Genomic DNA, 26,102 nt, shown 5'->3' on the forward strand with positions numbered 1-26,102 from the left:
GTTTGCCTTTTGGGTTCACCACGAGATGTAGATGTAATTCCTAAAATGCAATCTAAGATGATAAAAAAACTTTTTATCTCTTTTATGCAATGAAAATCCTAGCTACTAGGGAAAAGAAAGACGGAATCTTTTCACAAAGAGCAAAGAGCACACTCTAAATGCACTTTCCTAAATCAAGCCAATCAGACTGTCTATATGCAAATGCACATGCATGTATTTGTTTTCGACTTTCTTAGTATATGAATGCTAAAAAGAAAGTTGATGCACAAATCTGAATTTCTTTTCAAGCGACAAATATCAACAAGTTTCTTTTCGAAATCAAAAAATGGAGACGATCACAACACTTTACGATTTTGAACTGAATACTTGTTTTCGACACTAGAAAGTTACAAATTCAGACCAAAAGTAATAGTAACAGGATAATCGACCATCAACAGCAATCAAACTTTTTCCTACGATTGAAATCGATACTTGCGACAGTTTCAAATCAAAGGACGACAGTACGACTATGCTACTTTTGCAAAGGAGAACTGTAAATGACTCAACAAACACACAAAAACATCTACAGTTATTTTGTACAAAGGAGGCGGAATAACAGCAAGGAAAAGGGGTTTCAAACAGACATATATTGATCACAGGCAGCAAAATTCAAGAATAGAACTGGAAAGAATGAACCACAGAAGCCACAACTGCACGGAGCTAGTCTGATCAGCGCACATGTAACACAGAGAATCTGAAATGCAACGCAGGTTGTCCACTCGGGAAGTGCGCTGAAATTCAGAATCTCTGAACAGTATCTGTGCTGGGCTAGAAACGAGACTCTGTTCGGGTTCTGGGTCACAGTTTGCAGTTCAGTTCTTGGGTTTTGGCCGATAAAAAAGCAATCAGTAATGCAACAATCAGGGGTAGATCTAAAGAGGATCTAAGAGCTATCAAAAGGGCAATCAGATAGTTTGTGAATCAGTTGTTTAAATCATAAACAAATCTAGTGGATGGATTGAAGCAACAGTTATCTACTTTGCATTTGTTATGGCAAACGCAGTTCGAATGCTACTTGTAAGTTTATGAAACAAACAACAAAGAATGATGAACAAAAAAACTAATTAGATCCCCAGCGGAGTCGCCATTTTGTTACAGGGAAAAGTGTCTATTTAGAACTGCTCTATCCCACTAAGGTGTGACAGCTGCCTTAGAAACAAACAGAGAAAAGCTACTTTTGTTTTTCCTTTATGAATTATAGATAGAGAGGAACAGAAAGACCAACCTCTGTCTTGTGCTAATCTCCTAATTTGATCCCTCTCTTCTTTGATAGTCCTCAGCTACCTGCTCCCTTGCACGCCCAGCTTCACAAAGTACCTATAAGATCACAGAAGCATAGCACTATACAAAGACATGGATCTATAATCATAAACAATCTAGGGTCAGATGTAAATTGACCATACAAATGTAACAAGCATCAATGACACAAAAGCATGGAGGAAAACTCAAATAGCTTTTATTGATAAACAAGAAAAGAGCCAAGAGGAGTTACAACCGGTTGTTCCGACCCAGCATCAACCTCCCAGCAAAGAAGCCCCTCTTCACCTCAAACAAAGCTTAGATCACCCAACAATCTGATGTTTGTCTCAGGAAACCAACAGCAATTCCTTACAATATGCAAAATTCCAGCCTCTGGATCTCTGGGATGAGGGATCCATATATATATATATATATATATATATATATATATATATATATATATATATGTAAGGGGGATGAGTCAGCTTGTGATTTGATTAGTGTCTTCTCTCTGATAGTTCCTCCTTCCACTTGGAGACTGATGGCCTCTTACTCATCCTTGGTCAAATTCAGTGAGGCAAGTGTCACAGGAGAAGATTCTGAAAGCTTCCATTGCCTCTCCACCTCGTGGAATGACACTGCCATTTGTCATTTCTTGCCCATCGCACCCCACAGAAGGGACTTTTGAAATGCAACGCACCCTCACAGTGTATTTAGGTGAGATGCAACGCACTTAGCCAGTGGAGCAGCTACAATGATCCTGTTTTGACCAATTCTGAGCAGTTTCTCATGGAGAACTTCTGGGAGAAGCTGTAATTTGTTGACCTTGTTCCTTTAGGGGTTAGAACAACACTTTTAGGGACTTAGGAGCCCTTGGTTTATGGACATTTCATGCTTGGGGTTGTAGGGCCCAAAAATGTCTATAACAATGACTTCACAAAGACTTCATGTTTGAATTTCTCCAACTAATTAACTCAAGATGAATTAATTAATTATCTTTCAAACAGCTGGGGAGACTAAATTATAATTTTAATTCTCAATTTTAATTCAAGGACAAATTAAAATTGGAATATCCTGAAATGCTATCTTTAGCAATGTTATTTTTAGCATTTCTATTTTTAGCATTTCCTGTTGCTATTTTCAACGCTCCCTCTCAACAAGAAAGGAATTCAACTCGATCCCAATCCTAAACATTTGGAATGTTCTACATGCAATACTTCTCTCAAGTGTTGTTGCTCCAGCAACTCTAGAAAAAAAACATCCAACCTGAATCAGAATGATGCCTCTGTCATCAAAGTCTCTGGCTGCTATTGCCTCTGCAAACTGAAAAATCTGCACCTCTGTGCTCTTCAGTATCTGACTGCTCTAGCCTCTGTCACTTTGATCTCTGACTGTATCAATCACACTGATTCCTCCTGCTGCATCCGTGTTGCTGCTAGTCCTATCTCCCAGCACTGCATCCACACTGCACGTCCTCTCAACATGTTGCATCGTTTTTCCCACCGCTGCACTGCAACTCAGTTACTGAGAATTAAGTAATTGATCTCCCAACTGACCTCCCTGTTGGGATAGAAACACCCTCTGATGTTGAAGCTCCCTCTGTCACTCCATCCGCATCTGTCTCTACCCACTCAGCCAGTCCTGCTACTCCTCGTCGGGGCTCCCATAGCAATGTCTAATCAAAGAGGTTGGGTACCTCAAGGATCCTACCCCTATTTCAGCCTTCTTGGGACTATCACTCCACATCGCCTCACCTCCCACCTGGAGGTATGGATGCATGTGATCCCTCTTCCCACTTGGCTCGAATTTTCCCCTATTCGAGGTCTCTGCATGAGTGGATGCCTCCACTCGATCTCGTCTCGGCTTCTCCAGTTGTGGCTGCTCCACACCCTCCTAAAGTTGCTTCACCAATTGTGGCTCCTCCACAATTGTCTGAGACTTCTTCTGGTGCTACATGTTGAGAGGTAATGTGCTCTTCCTCTCAACCACCAAGTCTCCAACAGTTGCCTTGCTCCTCAAGGCTTTGCATGCATCTTGAACCTCAATAGCATACAGGTTCTTGACTCGCGAACCGATCTGCTTCACCTGTCTCATGGTGATTTGTCTAAGGAAAACCTTTCCCTTATTGAATACTACATCATAACCTTTGTCCTCTAGCATCGTGATCGATACCAAGTTCTTCTTCAGTCCTAGCACATACTTCACATCTGTTAAGGTAATGTGAGCTCCATGCTCCCTTTGAAAAGAAATCATGCCCACGCCTGAAACACTATACTTTTCATCATTAACCATCGCTATGAGTATCTTGACGTCTTTCTCCTCCAAGGTATTAAACAAACTCTTATCGTCGGTCATGAGGAATGAGGCTCCACTGTTAAGAAACCAACCACAACCCATAATCAATGAAACCATGCATGCGATGAGGCTAAAATCCAATTCAAACTAAGAGACCAATGCCTCACCTTCAAATCCTTCCTTGGATCCCTTCTTGGATTTCTTCAATGGACAATTAGTTGAATAATGCCCACCTCATGACAATTAAAGCATCGCACTTTAGATTTGTCAATATTCTTCCCTCCATGATAAGAACTCAATTTGGGATGAGAATCCTTGTCCTTCCCTTTCTTTGCCTTACTCTCTAAGGCGCAATTTTCTTCATCCTCCTTGGATGAAGAACCATCTCTAATGCTTCTCCTGATCTCCTCCTGCATCAAATCCGACCACAGTCGTTCCCAATCTAGCAGTTTCTCTCTTCCATTCACTGAGTCCTAGTAACTATGCCATCTCTTAAGAAGACCGAGGAGAGCAAGACTCACCATGTCATCACCGACTGTCGTGATTCCTACACTTCCAAGCTCATCCCTGCAGGTGGTGAGCTTGTTCAGATATGTAGAGATCGTGTCGCCCTTTTCACACTTGATTTTCTGAAGCTTGTCTTTTAGCGCCAGCTTCCTCTGATCGCTGCTATTCTGATATAGATCCTTCAATGTTTTCCACATTGAAAATGATGTCTCCTTCCCATGGAGACTCGAGACAATGTGGTCTCGAACTCCCTCCAGAAGAATCCTCCTCGCTCTAGCCACACATTTCTTCCATTCCGCCAATTCTTGGGCATTAGCAGTTGTTGGCTTGGGGACTTCTTGATCAATGAAGTCCTTCAAACCATTGTCCTCTAATACCACTTCCATGCAATCCTTCCAGGCTATATAATTCAAGCTGCCATCCAAGGCATACTCAAGTCTCAAACCGTTGAATGTCATTGGTGAAATTTGAGATGTGATAAGAATTCGATTTCTATAATCAAGAACATCAAACTTCTCCCTTCTTTGTATACTGTTCTCTGCTTTGATCACCTTTTCCCTTAACAACCTATTATTATTATTATTATTATTATTATTATTATTATTATTATATATAGATGTATAATATTAACAATAATTATTAAACAATTTAAATAAATAAGTAAATTATCTTTTTAAACTAACCGCTAAAAGTATTTTATTTATTATTTTTTAATCCTAACTTTTATCTTAATAACCTAATATTATAACTTTAATATATATATATATATATATATATATATATATATATATATATATATATATATATATATTAATAATTATTAATAAATAATTTAAATTAATTAATTAAATTAAAGTTTTTAAAACTAACCATTAAAAGTATTTTATTTATCTATATATTTTTACTAATTTGACTACTAATATTATTAATATATTAATATCAAGACTATATTACTAATATAATATTAATTATATTTAATAATAATTTAATTAAACAAAAAAATTACCTATATTAAGACTATATTATTAATATATAATAATAAATAATTAAATTAAATTAAATTAATTACCTTTTCTAACTAACCATTTAAATTATTTTATTTATTTATATTTTTAACCCTAACTTTATGATTTTAATTAAAATATATATATATGTGTGTGTGTGTGTGTGTGAGATTATTAATAAATAAATTAATAAATTACTTTTTAAGCTAACCATTGAAATTATTCTCGTCTTTAACAACCTATTATATATATATATATATATATATATATATATATATATGTGTGTGTGTGTGTGTGTGTATATGTATTATATTAACAATAATTATTAAATAATTTAAATAAATAAGTAAATTATCTTCTTAAACTAACCACTAAAAGTATTTTATTTATTTTTTAATCCTAACTTTTATCTTAATAACCTAATATTATAACTTTAATATATATATATATATATATAATTATTAATTAATTAATTTTTAAAACTAACCATTAAAAATATTTTATGTATTAATATTAAAAATAATAATATTATTAAATTAATGAATAATAATTTGACCTGGGTCCTAAGGTCAAAATTAGTCGTTGGTCGATTTAGCCGTTGGAGTCTCTGCTCAGACTATTTAACATGCTAAGTTGGATCTGTTTCTTCAACTTGTCCTGACGATGAACCACACTTGTTGGTTCGAAACGCGTCGACAAATGTCTGTCTACATGTGATTTACGCCGAAGTTATTCTTTCAACCATGTAGAAATTCTGCAAATTCTCTACAAATCTACCTCTGAGATCTATGTAGAAAATCTGACTGTAGATTAACTCGATAATGCAATATACCAAAGCAAAATACTATAATCTACTTCTACTATCAAACTTGCGGAAGCTTAAAGATCGAGTTGAATTAGAGCTGAACACATATAACCATAAGAAGAAGAATCAATACACATGAAACACAAAAAATACTTAGGGGAAAGCCTCAGCTAAAAACCCCACTATCTATATTATCATACAAGGTGGAAATACATCAACGTTATACAAAGCCTTAGCTCTCAGTACAATCCTCCTGGATGTTCACAGGAAATCAAAGCTTCTCACAAGCCTTCTCCTCTACCCTCCAAGCTCCTATTTCCTTGCGCAGTTACCTCTGGGATGATCTCCTTCACCCAGTGTAACACTACTCTCACACACTGCTCTAACACACTGTCAGAACTGTGCAATCCTCAAGGAACATTATTCCTTCTGCATGGATGAGTTTCATTTATAGGAAAATTCCTCCAACTGATAATGCAATGTCCCTGTCTTTAATCTCAACTGGGTATTTGTCTAAACTGACATGCATGAGTTATTTATGAGATAATCCACAGTTATCTGGAGTACACTAGTTGCATGCGTGCATGCATTAACTGACTGAACTCACAATTAGTTCCGCAAACAGTTTGGAACTAATTTATACAAATCAAATACAAATCATCCTTATCTCCTTAATTAAGGGATAACTTCCTCAATCAAAGGAATAATTGTTGCATGACTTCACAAAGACTTCATGTTTGAATCTCTCCAACTAATTAACTCAAGATGAATTAGTTAATTATCTTTCAAACAGCTGGTGAGACTAAATTCGAATTTTAATTCTCAACTTTAATTCAAGGACAAATTAAAATTGGAATATCCTGAAATGCTATCTTTAGCAATGTTATTTTTAGCATTTCTTGTTGCTATTTTCAACAACAACTGCCAAACTCTAGAAGCGTGTCGCTGATATGTTTAAGAGTTAGTCCTTTTGTAGATACACTTACTCCTGATTCTCTGTATCATCTGAAATCATTTGCATCCCTTTGTATTGTGTCGATGATGTGGGATACATCATGGCCCTCCTTTGACACGGTCGCTTTCTGTCGACTTCAGCTCATTATCCAGGACGTTGGCTGAGAGACTCCCTTCCAGTACCTTAGAGCTTGCATGCCCTAATGGCAAGTTCTTCGCATTCAACAATAAGTTCACATCATTGGCTTTCGGTCGGGTGATTTCACAGGTGTTCGAAATCAGTTCCTTTATTCACATTCCGTGAACTGTGCTGTTAGTACCTTGAGAGCCATTGTCATTATTGACAGTTTCTCTCACGCTTGTTAATAGTTCACATTATTGACCGGTAATCAAGTGACTTCCTAGCATGTTCGAATTCAACACATTCATTCACATGTTAGTATTTGTACTTTGATTGGGTCGTTTGGAGCGCAAGATCCTGGGCTAAGATTACACAAGTCCAAGTTGCAAGGCGATGTGACATGGTCATGTTGATATACATGTCTCTTTCAGATGGATGGTTGCGACCATACCATGAGTTGTTATATGTTATCCTTCTTATTATTGGATGGCTACAACCATACCTTGGTTTCATTATGATCCTTTCAAATGGATGGTTGTGCCCATGCCTTGGATCCATTTACATGATTATTCTCTGGATGGTTGCGTCCATACCACGATTCACGTATCATTATTCAGATTTTTCAGTGATGTATATGTATATATTCTTACTTGCAGGTTTTTTGATGACGAACTTTGGTTCCCCGCTTCTACTTATAAAGCATTTCACCCCTCACTCTAGTTCGACCTTTACGCTTTAGGGGGCATCTATTACACAGCACTTTGTCACTGTCCCTGTACTCCCCGTATACAATCTTGGAGGACCTCTACAGTGTACCCGACATGCTTTCCCATCATGAAGAAACTCCCAATATTTCCCTCTTCATGAGTAGAATAATTTCCCTTTGCATCATTTCCCAAGAATCTTCCTTCTATCCCAGTTTACAAGACCAGCGCTACTGACCAATTTTCTCCTCATGCCAATTTACAGAGGTTAAAACTAACCCTCGTGCCGATCGGATCGACTGATCCGTTTTCCAATCGCGTCAATCCTCTTTTGGAAGGTTTTTTAAATAAGGAGTTGAAGCTTCCATGTCTAAAAGCTTCGTAACGGAAGTCTAGTAGATGGTTGGGCCGGATAGAGCCAAGGAAATCAGTTTGGGCTCCTTTCCCCTACTAGGAAGGAACAACCTTAAGAGATAAGACCTTCTCCCATGATGAAGGGAACCATCTCCCATCCATCTAAGCTATACAAGCCTCTCTTTTTCCCAAGCAAAATCTAGTTGGAGTTTTGAAGCAAGTGTGAATAACTAGCAAGTCATTTATAGCTCATAGCTTTGTAGTGTGTGTTTGAGGGAGAATAGTGTGATTTTGGTTTGGTTTAGGACTAGAGATAAAGAGGCCTTAAACTTCCATTTATTGGGGCTATCCATGAAGTACTAGAAGAAGTGTGGGAACCCGAATACGTCGGAGGAGACCAACAACGTCAAGGCACCGGTTGTAATCTCTTTCTTATTTATATTAATGCAACTATCGATTGATTTCTTACATGAAGTGTCATTTTACATCTTTATGGCTTAATTTTCCTTGACCTATTAAGTAGGTTGAATACAATATTGCATGTTTCCATGATTGTTGTTGTTGTTGTTTTCTTGTTTCAAGTATTCGAAGGAAGGAAACGGAAGATAGCTTGAGTGAGGAAGTAGGATCATCATCAAGTGGAATATTTTTCTAAGAGGTAGGCCCTCTTAATTGATTCAAGCTTAAGGATATTTTCCATAGATTGTTTGTTTGTGGCTAGACCCACTCTCTCGAGCTAGAGGAATTGTTTGTGTCCGCACTCAGAATTTACCTGCACCACAATCCTCATCACAGTCACGTACATATGTTGGTTCACTGTATTAAAGTCACATACAGAAATATGAATAAGAAATCTAAAGGTTTTAATGAGTTTTAAAATATTGATTCACCCCCCGCCTAGTATTTTTCCCAACATGCTTCATGTATATTTCTTCTTCGAAATCCCCATGTAGGAATGTTGTTTTCACATACATATCTTCTACTTCAAAATCAAAAGCAACAAAAATTGAAAAAATAAATCTAATATAAGTTGACTTAGCAATAGGATAAAATATCACTAAAGTCAATTCCCTCTACTTGTGAGTAAACCCTTTGCTACTAACTAAGCTTTTTATTTCTCCACTCTACCTTTTGCATTCAACGTCTTCTTAAACATCCATTTTCTACCAATGGGATTTATTCCTACTGGAAAATCCATTAGATCCCAATCCTCAAGGCTTGTCCAAGGCTACCATTTCTTTAACCATGGCCTTTTTCCAATTTTTTCCATCCTCTAATTGCATTTCCTCCCTAATAGTTCTATAATGATCATTTGTAATAAACAAAGAAAATTTGAATGGAAATTAGGTGGTGTATACCATTTTTGTTCCTTATTTCCCAAATCGATCTCATTAGTGTTGAATTTTTTGGTTCTTCTTCTTGTTCTTCATGTTCTTATGTAAATTCTAATTCATCATCCTTAAATTCAAACTCTCTCTTTGTAGGACTTGACAACATCTTTGATTTCTCTAAATACCATATATCTATTATACACAACCTTCTTTGTTTCTAGATTTCAAATCTTATAACCTTTCAAACCATCTATATATCCAATAAAGATACACTGTTCAACTTTCTTGTCCAGCTTACTCCTATTCTCCTTTGGCAAGAGTACATAAAGATCACAACCAAATACCCTGCGATGTTTAAGAGAAGGTTTCTTATCAGTCCATACCTCATGTGGAGTCTTGTATTATAATGTTGATAAGGGTGATCTATTAACCATATAAAATTGTAGTGTCCATTGTCTCTGCCCAAAATTCTTGTTCTGACTTGACCCCACTGAGCATGCTCCTTTCTATCTCCATCAATATCCTATTCATCCTTTCTACAACTCCATTTTGTTGAAGTGTGTATGGAGTATTCGTCTACCTTACTATGTTGCACTTCTTACAGAATTCTTCAAATTCATTCTTGTGGAATTCTACACCAATATCTGTCCTCAACACCTTAATTTTTCCTCTATTTGGTTTTCCACAAGATCCTTAAAAAGTTTTAATTTTCCAAATATTTTATATTTATTCCTAAGGAAATAAATCCATGTATTCCTCGATAATTCATTTATAAATGAGACGTAGTACACAAATTTTCCTAGTGATGGAATGGACACAATTCCAAACACTTCATTGTGCACCAACTATAATATTCCCTTTTCCCTCATAGCACCAAAGCAGACATTTACCTCATTTTGCTTCCCATATAAACAATATTCATAGAAATCAAATCCAGAGAGAAAATAGACATACCTTCTACCATACCATTACCATGTAGTACTCAAAGGCCCTTCTCTCTGATATTTCCCAATCTTTTATGCCACAACATAGTCATTCTCTAAATATTGTAGGAATTTTGCCTTCTTCAACTCCACACTCAAGAAAAATGGAACAGTTACACCCATCGCTAATAGTGCTTCCTAGTAGCTTATACAGAGTTCCAATATGAACTCCCCTAAGCGATACCATTTCTCCTTTAACCATCCTACAAGTATCAATTTCAAACACTATTTTTATACTTGCACCAGTCATCTTGCTTATAAAAAGAAAAAAATTGGCCAATCCTAAAATGTGCACAACATTAGAGAGTGCTCTAATCCTTCCACCCATTAGCTTCAACTTGATTTTTCCTCATCCTATGATTCTAGTTATCAATTCGTATCCTAAGAAAACATCACCACCATCATATATTTCATACTTATAGAACCATCGTGTAAGAAGTCATATGAAAGGATGTGCCTAAGTCAACCAACCATGCCTCATGATTTACATGTGTATTTGAAGAAGCCAAGTACACATATCCTCCTTCATATGAGGATGTTTTTCCTTCTACTTTAGATCCATTCCCTTTCTTAGCAATTTTGGATCTACAATATTTCTTATAATTCCCTTCCTTTCCATGTCTCCAACATACATTTATGGACCTTCTTGGAGATTTATATCTTCCTCTAGATTTATATCTCCCACTCAAGGGATTATTTATATTTCTATTGCAGGAGAATCCTCTTACAAACAAGGCATATCCATTCTATATTTCCATGTTTTTCCATCTCATATCCTCTAATAACAAGGATGAGACTGTTTCATCTAAGCTTAAAGTAGTTGCATTACTATCTATGGAAACAACTAGACTATCCCACAAGTATGGTAAAGAACATAACAAAATGGTACACTTATCCTCATCTAAAATATTAATATCAATAGATAATAGTTGAATTACCATAGTATTTAAGGCATTCATATACTCTATCATTGAGTCTCCATTCTTTATCCTTGGGTTATACAACTTTTTCCATAGGAATAATTTGTTCACTAGGGACTTACATTGATACAAAGCCCCTGTCATGTTCCAAAAATCCTTTCCTATAACTTCTCCTAAAAGGTTCAGTAATACTGAATTTCAGAGGCACAACCATATTGTGCTCTTTGGCTTCTGATCCAACTTGGTCTAGTATTTTGTTGACATCCCCATCGGTGAAAAACCCAAATTCACTGCAGCCCAATGATCACTATCCACCAATAAATATTTCATTTTGAGCTTCTATAGCTCATAACTCTACCCATTGAATTTCTCAATATCTATCTTTGAACTACTTGCCATTTGTTTTCACCACGAGAATTACTTTCATAGATCTCCCACTGTAACAAGGTCTACCATAGGCCCAATCCAAATCTCTTAACCACAAAGGCATCCCCTTGAAGCCAAAACTGCTTTAATACCAAATCTAGGTTTTAACCCTGTACAATTAATTGTTCCAAACAAAATATTAATAAGATATAAAATATTCAATGGAAAGCATACACATTAACGCAAACATTTTTGTCCAGGAAACCCAAATCGAGAAAACTAGAAATATTTTCAATATATTCTATATATATATATATAGAATATATTGAAAATATTTCTAGTTTTCTCGATTTGGGTTTCCTGGACAAAAATGTTTGCGTTAATGTGTATGCTTTCCATTGAATATTTTCTATCTTATTAAGATTTTGTTTGGAACAATTAATTGTACAGGGTTAAAACCTAGACTTGGTATTAAACTAGTTTTGGCTTCAAGGGGATGCCTTTGTGGTTAAGGGATTTGGCTCAGGCCTATGGTAGACCTTGTTACAGTGGGAGATCTATGAAAGTAATTATTGTGGTGAAAACAAATGGAAAGTAGTTCAAAGATAGATATTGAGAGATTTAATGGGTAGAGTTATGAGTTGTAGAAGCTCAAAATGAAATATTTATTGGTGGATAGAGATCAATGGGTTGCAGAGAATTTGGGTTCATATATATATATATATATATATATATATATATATTGATTGTAGTATCCAACAGCTACCAATCCATAAACCATGGGTTAGAATACAACCATAGTTCTTTAACTAAAACTACAAGACCATGGAGAAAACCACCATGTGCCACAAAATAACTTTAAACAAAAATTGTCTATTGAAAACCACCAAAAACAGACAAAAAAATACCCAATTTTATTTTTAGGGTGTTTCCCTTGAACCCGTATGACCCCCCTATTGCACCCAATGAAATTTGTAACCACATGGATATATTCATGCAAAGAATATAACACATACCCGACACTAAATTACAAAATTGGTATACCCTGAATGTATCTTTGAATGTGTTTTGCAACCTTCAAGAACTCTCATGAGGATCGTAAGAGAATTGAGAAACAATATTGTTGATGTGCCTAAATGTACCACCAATATTAAGGGGGTCTCCCTAGTGTAAAGTCCCAATTAGATCTCACATCATTTGGGATAGGAGCCCCATCCAATATGTGGGCCTAGCTGCCACCATGTTTGTTTTCCTCTTGGCTCTCAAGTGAAGAGGATTTCTTGTGAAAGAAAGTATGAAACCCCTAGAGAATGAGGATGAAATTAGCCCAAAAATAACAAGCTCGTAGAACAATAGACAATAATATACGAGTAAAATGATAAGGAGTACATCCAAAGAGGAGTTAGTGAGCTAAAACCATTTGAGACATACACGAATAAGAAACTACTAGAATTTCGTTGCAAATTAGTTCATAATTGGTTACTAGTGCAACATGGAATGAAAGAGAAAAGATTCAAGCAAGCACATGAGCAATAAGCTATGAATCAGTTCATCAGTAGATAACCCATGTGAAAGAAAACATACAAACATAACAGGAGCATTGGGTAGCCATTACAACCACCAAATGAGTGCTTGAAAACCCATGCCACAACTGAAGAGCTTCTCATTAATATTAATTCAATTCCAAGTACATGTGCCACAAGCCCATCAAAATCCAATAGTGGAATGAGGGTTTCTCATATCATCTCCAATAAAATCAATTGCCTCACCACAACTCAGTCTACAATCGCCAAGAGATAGAGTGCTCAAAGCTCTGAGTACTAACAACTATCTCTATGCTAGAAGAATTCAAATGCCAAAATTCCCCCCCCCCCCAGCACCCCCCACCCCCCATAGCTTAGAGGGATGAGTACATATTCACACAAATGGCTTAGGTGACTCTTCACCTTCCTCGTGACTCTTCAACTACCTTGTGACTTTTAATATTCTTATTTATTTTACATAATTTTGGTTTTTCTTCATTTTCGTAATTATGTCAACATCAAATTTACCTATGAGAAAAGAAATACAATGGATGATATCATTAGCTGCACTTTCTTGTCTTTGCCTCAAAATGTTTTCAATAATCTAGAGCATTATACAGCTGCTTACTTCTTACATCTTCTTGTGCATACAACTATGTAGTACTTTAGAAGAATAAATTAACACTAAATGCTTCTTCAGACTCGATTTTTGTAACCTGAGAAGTTGACTGAACCCATAATATTCAATGGGGATCATATTATAACCAAAATCCCTAGGAAGCAACATACCATATGTTGGGAAGCAACACTTGGCAATCTCATCAAACCTTCATAGAATACAAAAATAGAAACCTTACCTAAATATATGGAGATGCCATATGTATACTTTAGTATACCATGATTATTTTGGAAGCAACTATATTACCTGGGCAAATAGAAGGTTGAAAAGTCCTCATTAACAATAGACATTTTATGACCAATTTCTTTAAACTCATACAATCCATGAAAAACTAGTAGATTTCCTTCGTAATAGTTCAACACCTTTAGTTTAGGAATATCGCACATTGTTATGACACCAATATTTGCATATACATAGTGCTTCCTCTCATGCTTTGCAAAAATATGGAAAACTAAACCTCCTCATGTCACATAGTACTTATTTCAGGTACTATAGTCATTTACAAAACTTTATGAATGGAAACTTTACCCAACCACAATGCCCACAAGACTAATAAAGCAAACAAACAAAAAAGAGGAGCCTATTTTAGTTCTTCCTAGTGCATCTTTAACAAATGCTTGCCTTCTCTCATACATAACACAAACTTTTGATGATTTGATTAACAGGTTCATATATGAGTTGAAAAAATAATATTTTGCAATTTGTTGAACATGTATCCTTGGTCATATATTATTTAGTAGCTGACAAAAAAAATCATAAATTGTATGACAAAGGGTGGGGTAGGAGGCTACAAGTTAATGAACACCATATGTTAAACACTCCACTTCCAAACTCCTTATAATATTCAATGAGTAAGGCATGCAGCAAAGTTCTTTGAGCATCCAAATGCTCTGAAGGCTCATACTTAAGAAGACCTTGCAGCATGTCTATGAGTGAACTAGTACAGTAGTGTGCATGCTCCATTATTAATTTGCGCAGCTAGGGTAGCTTCTTGATAGCTTTGATGCTCTCTCTTGAAGATTCTCCTTCAGGAAAATTTAATCTCGTTCCATGAAAATATTGTGTATATCATGCATCATAATTAGATTTTATCAAAATGGACCTAATACCTTTTCCATCATGGTGAGATTCTCCACATTTTCATGTGTTTGAGAGTGTAGTTGAATTTTTCACTAATTGTACAACCAACACTTTGTTGGTTAAGATATCCAAAATTTTGAAGACTTTCTTAGAGTCAACATTTAGGGTCTCGTCAAGGAAGTGTTGAGCCAAATCAATAGCAAAACACAATTTTCCAAACCCCATGTGTGTTCCTCTTGGGAAGTTAGAATTTCACAAGCCCCAAAACCATGATGTGCCTTCCTGTCCACTTCTAGGAACAACATATTTTCTAAATTTCAAGTTCAAAGGTCGATCCACTCATCACATTCCTTGTATAGACACTGTTTTGATGGATTTACACTTTCATCCAAGTCAAGATTCCATGGCATAGAAAAGGGGATTCAATAGGGACAAATGGAACAGGAGTTGATTTAATGCACATAAACACGAGTACTTAATGAAATTTAGGAATAATTGTGACAAAATATGAGAATATAGAAGGAACCCATACGACCAATTCAGTATACATTAATTCAACACCAAGAACCCGCACAATTATAAGGCTTGGTATAAGTGTGAAAATCCATTTCGTAGAAACATTGTATTATAAGCATTCCTAATTAAGATGGCATCCCTAAATCCTACAGTGAAGGCGAGGCATGGAAATAAGAGAATCTAATTTAGTTATGGTATGTAAATTTGACCAAAGATATGCCTTGAAGTGCGGATTATATTGATATGTGGAAAATAAACCAAATCATGGCATTTCTTGACAATTGAAAAGGTCGTTGAAATAATAGTCAGGTTTCCAACAATAGCAGCAAGGGTGGCCACTACAATCACAGGTCAAAAAAACATGCTCAAGTATTGAATTGTATAAATTTCTTCCAACATTGGCAAAAAATATTTGAAAGACTACAAAGGCAGACAAAGGAGAGAAGTTTCTGAGATCTACAAACATCGCCTTAGGATTCCAATGAAAAATATTGTATATGCCAACTAAGCAGATGCATAATAGCAAATAAATCACAATAGGTGCAAATATAAATGCCACCCTATGAGTGCCAAAATGTTGTAGATAAAACAAGTCAATCAATATAATGTAGGCAAGAATCATCACCACACTATCATGGAGCCTTGTAGTGCATACTTGGAGCCTAGATACTAATGAGAGAATTGTTATTCCAGGCGTGAGAACACCATCACCTATTACCATGTAAGTTCCTAGTAAAACCACAACCAGTAAGCTTGTGCCCATTCTTCTACGATTTTCCAGAAATCGCTTCAAAGGAAGACGTTCATGTATTTTGAGATGGTTGTTGTATATTATAATATGTAGAAGCTCCCTCATCAGTTACTTGTTTATTTGGAATCAAACTCAACTTTGCATTGCTAAACGAAGTGAATACAATGCAAATGTTCCCCTTTCACCATTGTCGCTTGAATTCATGTCCTTTAGTGTTGTGTCACTTAGTTATCCTTTTGAATAATCGATGTGGTGGTTTAGATACCTAATACCCATGCGCTACAGCGCAGAGAAGTTAAGTAGCGCATTGGCAGAAAAAATTAGTTGTTGAAAAGGGGCCAATTTTTCTTCCCTAAATTCTGCATGTGTGATAGCACATCTTCACTTAGCAATAATAGTGCAATGAAGATTCCTTCTTTGCGATGAGGTGCAAAGAACATTTCTTCTTTGTGATGAGCGTAATTTATCTCCCTAGTTTACGATTGAGTCGCATGTTATCCTTGTTGTATGTTATTAACTAATACTTAGCTACCCCTTCTTGAAATTGAGTTGCACTTAACTTCCATACATTACGACCATCACATCCTGGTTTCCCCTCTTTTCAACTTCTTATAAGCCTTTAATACTAGGTGCAATGGTTCACCGCATGAATTAAACAAACAGAACGCACATGTTTTGTGTGCTTGGTTTATTAGACTTTGTAACACCTGATAAAATTTCATTCACAGTGTTATCATGGTGATTTATCAATGAAAGAAGTCAAATATCTGAGTGAAAATTTACGTGAGAATCCATAACAAATCCATAAATGTCTTGTTCCCAGCTCTGAGTTAACAATGTACATGTTGTGGTGTCATAATTGGTTCAATATTTACTAACTTCATCTTGTTATATTCTATAGATGGAAGAGAGAGATGCATTAACACAAAGAATCATAGGAGTTGCAACCTTCCCACGCCAAGAACCAACTACAAGTTCAAGCTATTATCATCATGCTCAACTCTGGGAGAAAATATTCATGAGCTTAAGTTTTGCACCATCTTGCATGGGAGGTTTTATGTCACTACACCAAGAAATTGTCCTTATCTGACACCCACTTTTCTTTTTCTATATTTAGTCCATTTTGATTTGACTTCGAGAACATTTCATCTATAGACCTCTCATCTCAAAGTTATTATTAGCATCCCATTTTGGTTTTGCATCCCATCTTGAACCAATGCTATACATCATAAAGGATATATCCTCCATGTCAACCACCACATGGTTTTCCCATGAGCCTCTAGAGCAATCATTTGTAGTGCTTAGGTATAGGAAATGAAGTATGAACAACTTCTTCGGGTTCTGTAACAAGGTCACTTTGGGATATTCTCTGTGAGTTCTAAAACATCACTTAGAAATCCATAGTATGCAACTAGGATGCCTATATTAATAGAACTAGTCTCAATCAACTCAATTACAAAGACATTTGGGGTTGTTAAGCCTCCTTTTACAATATCCATAATAGTTGAAATAATATCTCTGGTTCCTGATACTATCCACACAAATGAGTTATCATAACCTGCAGGAATCATGCCTTCTTAAAGATTAAATATCACTATACACCTAGAGGATATGTCTTAAAAGTCATTCATGATAGTAAACCAATGGAATATTCTTATCCAATCTTATGTGACTACTATACAAATACAGGAGATGTCTTGAATTTTTGAGAAATATTCCTTCAAATTATTTGCAACATTTGAATGATTTTGACTAGGAAAAGGTTCTTGGTAATAGGAAGAGTACCATTGTAGCTACATTTAGGAACATTTGGTTTTCTTATTACACGATGCCCTGTAGATGGTCCATCCTTCCACAGTTGTATATCCTGATCAAAAATTGTAGTAGGGATAGCACATGTTACAATAGCATTTGGATGACCGATAATGTCTGGTAATCTGGGTTCACGGGGGCAAGAAGACAAGAGAAAATAACTCTATTCTTTGGAGTATCCAAACATGAAAGATAATCGATGGAATTTAGAACAACATGCTCAAATGTAATGCTTGAATGAGGGTAATGCTAACAACCACTTTCGTCCACACTAATACCTTAAAATAATAGTAATTCAGAGAATATGGATTCTACATGACCTATTTCAAAGATTGGGTTAACATGAAGCAATGTTGGCCCCATTAAAGTGAGATACTTTTACATCCCATCTCGTATAATTTCATGTTTTAGTACAACATATTCACTCATCTCAATGGCACTACAGATTGAAATTTCACCATCACCCTGAGGAAAATGCATGTCACCCATACTAAGATTGGCACCCTTAATGAAAACCAGTAGGTACACTTTAGAACCCTTGTTGATATTTTTACATCGTAATTTCCACCATTTTCTCAGCTAGGAATGGTTCTTTCAACTTCAACTACGATTATTTCCCAATCAACTGCCCCTTTTTCCACCTTTGGGAGTTGGTAAATTATAAAGTTCTCATTGATGCAAAGTATCACACAATGTGGGAGCTTGTATAGTACCATTTACGAGGGACGACCCCCTTGTAATCCATATATCAAGAAAAAAAAATTGAATGGGCAATAAGACTAGGATGCCACAAAAATTGAAATTGAATGCCTGCACTAATCAAGAACTTTTGAAAGTAAATCATTTCTTATTCTACTCATATATTTAATTAAGGTATTATTAATTATGGAAATCCCACAAGGTGTGGCTTGATAGAAGAGTTTTCCATGGGTCACTGCACCTAACTATTCTACTTCCTCAACATATGCTGATAGAGAGATGTCTAAATAAGTTCAATGAAGCTAGTAAGCCTTAGTGAAATTTCATGATCATGGTCATGGTATTTTAAGACTTGGATTTAGAAATTTTAACCCCTACATTGGAATTAATATTTAAAGACGAAAATAACTTCCCTTTTTTATATAAGTCCAAGAACAAAAGATGAAATATCAAATGATAATGCACAAAACCTAGACAAATAGTTGAACCTATCTTGGACATGATTCATTTGTGGGAATGCATCCAATGATAATTAGGTAGTTAATATGGTTTACCTGCATTAGAAATCATTCATGAAAACTTGAAAAGCAAAGGGGGACCCAAAATTTCAAATGCATATGGTGTAAATTTTGGGAGATGTTATAGATGCTACAGCAATTAGTCTTCCTCGGTCCCTTCAATAATGGAGTCTAAAAATAATGCAAGAGAGTATTGAACGGATGTTGTGGGTATCACTTTGAGCTTCCTGACTATTTATAAATGTTTCATCCATCTATCTCACATTTAGGTCTTGTTAGTATTTACACACTAAACCAAGAGTTCACACATGTAAGTCTTTGATGATCACATGGATAACATGACATAAAGTTTATTGTGTTTATAATTTAAGAGTGATTTTCTGGTGTTGGTTCACTGCCAATGAGTATCCATTTCCCTGGCAAAGTCACTCAATAAATCACAAGTATTGCTTCACTGCTAGCAGGTGTCCATAGCCCCGACGAAGTTGCTTGCATCACCTCTCTACACATGAAGCTTTTCTCATGTATTTACCTTTTTATTTCTTTATTTTCTTTTACATGCAATTGGCATTATCTATTAGGTTGTTCTTTGCACTAGGGCAGATGAGGGATCCTAATTTATTTTATGGAAAAGAGAAGTTGTTTCTTGTTTTACATAAACTAAATATTTTCTCACTTATATTTTCCCTCATTCCATATCTCTGCATCACATCTCCAACTAACAGGTGGATAGTAAAAGTAGAGAATCAAATATCCAAGACCAAAATAGAAACAGAGTTTAGGTTATAGATATAGGTCGTATGAATTGATTAGAGTTCACCACCAGTATTGAAACATGTTTTCCTCATTAAAAGGTTAGACTCAAAGAAAATATGTCTAGGATAGAGTTAAATACCAGGGCCTATGAGTGATTTCCTCTTGGAGAAACTATCACAACTATGCCCAACCATCTACTGGGATGTTAGCATTGGTGTAGGATGAATAAAGAAGCTCTTCTAAGGTTTTATTTCTATATAGGTTTGAAAAGAGGAAAACAATGTAAAGAAGAAATATTAAATGAAACACTAACTAAGAAATGTGATGAAAGGAGGCAAAACTAAATGTGATGAGGAGAAAAGTAATGCAATCAATGAAGGTTAAAAGTAATGAAATGCATAAAACAATTGTTGATTGTAAATAAAATGAATAATGCAACCAAAACTAAATGTAATGAAAAGGAAATCAATGATAAATGAAAGATAGATGAACAACGTAATGAAACAAAATAAACTACATGTAATGAAAAAGAAAAGAAATGTTGGAAAGCTAAATGAAAAGACAAATGAGCAGTGCAACATGCAAGAATGAATTGCAATTATATACAACATAAAACATAATGCAAAGCATGAAAGTAGCTATGAAAAGAAAATGCATGCATAACTAGTGAAGTGGCTCAAATCTTCATAAAGCAAATTGTAAGGTTGCATGGAGTTCCCAAGCAAACCATTTCAAATAGAGATACCAAGTTCACTTCAAGGTTTTGGAAGGAACTGTTTGCAGGCCTGGGGGCAGAGTTAGCCTTCAGTATCGCTTATCATCCCCGGATGAATGGGAAAACAGAAAGGAAAAATAGGATCCTCAAATACATGTTGAGAATGTATGCAATGCACCATCCAAGGAAGTGGGAAGAGTATCTTCCACTTGTAGAGTTTGCATACAAAAATGGGTATCAGGAATATCTAAACATAATCCCATTTGAGGTGCTTAATGGAATAGTTGCAATACTCCTATCAGTTAGATTGATCCATTGAAAACGGTCCTTATTGGGCCTGATATGCTAAAAGAGATAGAGCAACAAATACATATCATTAGACAAAACTTAAAGGTGGCACGGGATAGGCAGAAAAGTTATGCGGATCAACATAGGGTGCATAAATAATTTCAATTCAGGTAACAATTTTATTTGAGAGTTAGACCCAATAAAAGTTCCTTGAATATTGGGTCATGTGCCAAGTTGGCAGCCACGGTTTTTTGGGCCATTTGAGATACTTGAAAGAATTGGGCCAATGGCCTATAGTTTGGTCTTACCTCCATAAGTAAAATTCCATGATGTTTTCCATGTTTCTTTGCTTAAAATATATGTGAAAGATTCTAGTCATGTGATTGATTGGTCTATGCTATAGGTGGAACTAGAGGGAGAGTTCCAGCCAAATCCACTATGCATTATATACTATAGGAGCCTCATGCTCTGGAGTCGAGTAATAGAGTAAGTCAAAGTGTAGTGGAGGACCTTTGGGCTTGAAGAAGCCATGTGGGAAATGGTTGACACTATGCGGGCATCATATCCTTTTTTATTTGTTGATTGAGGTAGATGCATATGTATACGATTATAAATATGGTATAGAGCCATATGGATAAAGCTCCATGAGGAAGTATGTTTGTTTTCAGCATGTCTTTTCAATATGCTTGTTTTCAGCATGTCTTTTGTGATTTTTACGGACAAAGAACACTGAGGATGGTGTTCCTCCTAGGGAGAGGGGATTGTGACAACCCTAGTTATATTTTTCTTATGAATTTTACGTAAAAATTTCATGTATTTTGTATTTTTTTTTTTTAAGGGTTGAGTGGGGACACAAATTCCAAGGACTAAGAATGGTGAATTGCTTGGGATTTTTAGATTAGTTGTTGTAGGAAAAAAAATGGACAGTTTGGGACATCCATTGAAGGTTAGTTATTGTGTTTTTAATATTCTAGCGTTTAGAATTTATGGATTGCAGAAAAAAGGATGAATGCCCATATTTTGCTTGGGCAAATGAATAAGATGAGAAGGACAAAAATTGAATGGGGTAGAGGTCGCATGAGTAGCTGGAGAAGAAAAGAAATTAAGAAAAAGGGTACAAAAATTCAAAGGCAAGGAGGGAGGTCAATGGGAAAAATAAAGGGGGAACTCAGTGGACAAAAAAAAAAGGACAATGTTCACTCACAGAATAGACCAGCATGATTCAGAGCCACAAGAGCACACAATCTACATGAAGAATAGCAAGCATGCCCTCCTAATAAATCAACAAGAGGAGATCGCACAACATTCTTACACATACAGAAATTTTGGAACCGCAAAGAAGAGATATATAATAACACGATCTTGCTAAGAATCGAAAAAGAGAATGACATGACTAGGGAAAGAGATAGAACCAGACTTTCGTGAGTCAGTTTGGTAGAAAAAAACACCTTCTTTCAAGTAAAAGAGGACACGAAACAAAAAGAGAAATAAGAGAAGAAGCATGTACACAACTTGACCTAGAACCATTTTGTAGACACCTACAGTAGTGTGGAGAGGCTTTGGCACATCTCAGCACTCAGAGAAGTCATAGGCATCTTGGTCGAGCGTTAGGAGTATGAGAGGGACTTCCTCCAGGTGCAGATAAGTTTTGGATACCCTAGGGCTCAAGGGTGGAGATGGGATTCTCTAGATTCCCTTGACCGCCTGGGGTGGAGCCCTAGTCCCTGGATTCCTAGTAAAGGAAAACCCTTGAATCTCTCGTGCTTGTTTTATATGTTATGGAAGAGGATTATGGATTCCCATTATTGGGTGTAATCTTTTCAATATATGTTTTAGGGTGGAGGTGGAGCCTATAGTGTCCCTAGGGTGTATTAGTTGTAGAGAAGTTGAAGGGTGGAGGCAACATGCCTCTCAATTCCCTGTGTAACTGGTTTTCTGCTATTTGGTTGGTGGGTGGAGGTAGGAAAACCTCTAGAGTCCCTGTTTCAACCAACAATTGGTATTTCATTCCTCGAGAAAACTATCTCAATCAATGGAATCTGACTCAAGGGTGACAACTCCAAGAGAGATCAAGAAGCATCTCATGTATAGTTGGGTGGAGATTTGATGTCCATAACTCAATTACCCAATTAAAAATTCCAAGATAAATACCTCTTATGTTCTTCAGTACTATATATATTTATTTTCTTGGGATGGAATGTCACTAACTATGTATAAGGAAAATTGTGATGGTTGGTCACTGTATAACTAGTTTTTATGGTTGTTGACATTGACCTCACTCGTGCATGGATATCGTAATTAACTCATGTGTGGCGGATTTTTAAATGCATATACATACCGTGCACAACCTTAAATCATCCATAGTAAAAAATTTGTTTCCAATATGATAATTTGGATTGTGAATTGACATTGATATTTTCATGTAGGAAGATTCACATATGAACACGTATCTTAGTGTTGTGTGCATAGAATAACAATGACTATGTTGTTGGTGTAAGAAGACATTGGGCAAGGAATATGAGAATTCACGTCGGTTGATTTAATGTTGAGCTTAATTTCTTATTCGAAATAATAACGATCTAAAACCATAATGGGCATGTATAGTGAGGTCGGCGTCATGTTCATAGTATTGATATATTCGCTGGTATAAATAGAATAATGAGGCTCACACACTTCATTGATATGAATATGAGAGAACAAGCAATTTTACGCCAGTGTTTGTGTGCGCATACCACATATTAAAATGTGTATATACATATAGGTATGTGAAATGTCGTTGAAATGAGAAATGAGGACCTAGGTAACCTATTGTAAATACATGTAATTATACGCTATATGAACGTGGTATATTTAGTTTCGTGGTGTTCAAACTTGGGTTTAATGGCATACACAGATATATTATCAACGTTAAGCACAAGCTAAAATTGTGATGCGAGAACTTATACGCAGTGGATATCGTTTTACAATGGCACCGTAATATTGTAAGGCCACAAGCCCACTCCATGAGGCTTGGCCCTCGCTCAAGCGAGGTGAGATATGCTTATAACGTACAAACAATATAACCCATAAATATGTAATAATATATACACATATAATATTGCATATTTATGTCACGTGATGTAATAGTGTTGTGGTCAAAACACAGGGCATAGCCAAGAGTGGAATTCGAGGCTGGTAGGAGTCGAGTTGAAGGTTTAATCCCAAGGGTTGGGTCATAACCCTATAGGACTATACCTCATAGTAACGAGTGGAAGGAGTTGTTTTTAGTGTTACTTTTTGGAGATTCCGGTGACGGAATACGGTGGAAAAAATTGAGGTTAAATTTTGATTTGTATTATTTAAAATGGTTTTTTAACTGCGTATTTGGATTCAGCACCCTGAAAAACCCCTAGGACGCTTTGATTGTGCAGAAATTACGTATCAAACTTGCGATTTCAATAAATTGCTGCCAAATTTTAGAGAAATTTGACCGGAAAAACCCACCGAAAAAGCTTGCAAAAAGTCGCACTAAAGACTACACCGAGAGTAGAAGCACTGGTTCCACAAGTAGAAAAAACACATTGATTCGAGGGTCAAACCCCAAGGTTCAGGTCACAAAACCCATATGACTGCACTACATAACGCTGGGTAGAGGCCAACTGTGAATGGACGGCAGGGATGAGTCAATGAGATCTATGACGGGGAACAATAGAACCACCCCATGTGATGTCCGCTAAAGGAGGGGGTGTGTTTCGCTTTCATATATGGGTTGTTGGATCATGAAATGGGTGGAGAGTCGTTAGATCATGCCCTAGAATCATGGGTTGAAACTACCATAGCAGAAGCCCCCCACGTGACGTCGACGGAGGGAGGTGGGGATAGCGTTATTAGTTGCGAGACATTGATGGGCTAGTGGAATGTAGACTGTTGGATGGCAGGGAAGGATCCACGAGCCCACACATACATGTATGTATATATATGTGATTACATAGGTGCATGTGTAATGGTGTCTGAGGGTGGTGCTACCGATAGTAGTCATCGATACGATTGGTGTAACGAAGGTCATCGATGGCAAATGGTTGACGTTATACAAGGGTTTTATGGTTATGTTAATGTGTGACGCATCGTTGAGCTATGACCAATCATTGGAATATGAAGGTGGGCCAACACGTTGTGAGGGTAAATAACCCCACACATATATATAAATATATATCTATTATTACATATAGGAACATTGTTACAAGGGAAGTGTAATGTCATACATATAAGTACATTCCTGCCGTGTTTGTGATGAGATGACAATGTGAATAAATATGTATATATGTAATTACAATCACACAAAGGTTTACACATGGAGGGTAATGGAGGGTGTGATGTATCAAGGTACCCTAGTAGCCATGCGCCATGCGATATCGCAGAGTGGTAATGTTTCATGTGGGTTCCATGTGGTCAAAGAGAGAAAAAATGACTCATTAAAACTAATATAATTTTAAACGAGCATAACTCAAGATTCTAGAGTCCAAATTAAACAAAACTTATATCACTAGAATCATTTCACTGAGATAAACATAATGAAAACATCCCAAGTGAGTTTTGAGAACTAGAAGGAAATTAAAATTTCCTTATTGTCCAAGGCCAAAGAAATATTATATGCCCTTATAGAAGCATAACTTTGTCATTCTACCACCATTCTATCATTTCTAATAGCATGGGCCTATCAATAGCTAAGGTATTTGAGATCCCCACTAAACAGATTGTAGGTCTAAATAATAGGGATTTCCACCAGTGTCCTGCTAGCTTCAAACCACATTTATTTGGAAATCAACTTCCTAGAAAGACTTGAATGTGAAACCCCATAGTTTTCATTATTCAAATGGTTCCTGTAATATGCTCATACTATTGGTGCAACACGATCTATTCTTGACCAGTCTATCATGAAGGTGACCCTTAGCTCTTAGAAGTAACTCCTAACATGTTTACTTTCACTAACCTTCTCAACTCTATCAATTAAATATTGGAAAAAGACAAAAGGTAGAAATCAAAAGTACCATTGAATCAATGCCTCAATCAAGCTACCAAAATCACTCACCTCATGGCCATGGCCCCTGAAGTGAAGCATACATGGGACATGCTCTAGAACATAGTTGAGGTCGTCATTGGAGAG

At 36.2% G+C, this 26,102-nt stretch overlaps 2 pseudogenes; both read right to left on the reverse strand.

Moving 5' to 3' along the window:
* Positions 1-17,742, reverse strand: part of LOC149180111 (sphingoid long-chain bases kinase 1-like) — a 49,365-nt pseudogene extending 31,623 nt beyond the window's left edge.
* A 149-nt stretch (positions 17,743-17,891) lies between these two features.
* Positions 17,892-26,102, reverse strand: part of LOC149180112 (uncharacterized) — a 104,682-nt pseudogene continuing 96,471 nt past the window's right edge.

The sequence above is a fragment of the Pinus tabuliformis genome, chromosome 3_2, assembly GCF_031772625.1.
Source record: "Pinus tabuliformis cultivar Carrire ecotype Pingquan chromosome 3_2, CPIR1, whole genome shotgun sequence".
Taxonomy (NCBI): domain Eukaryota; kingdom Viridiplantae; phylum Streptophyta; class Pinopsida; order Pinales; family Pinaceae; genus Pinus; species Pinus tabuliformis.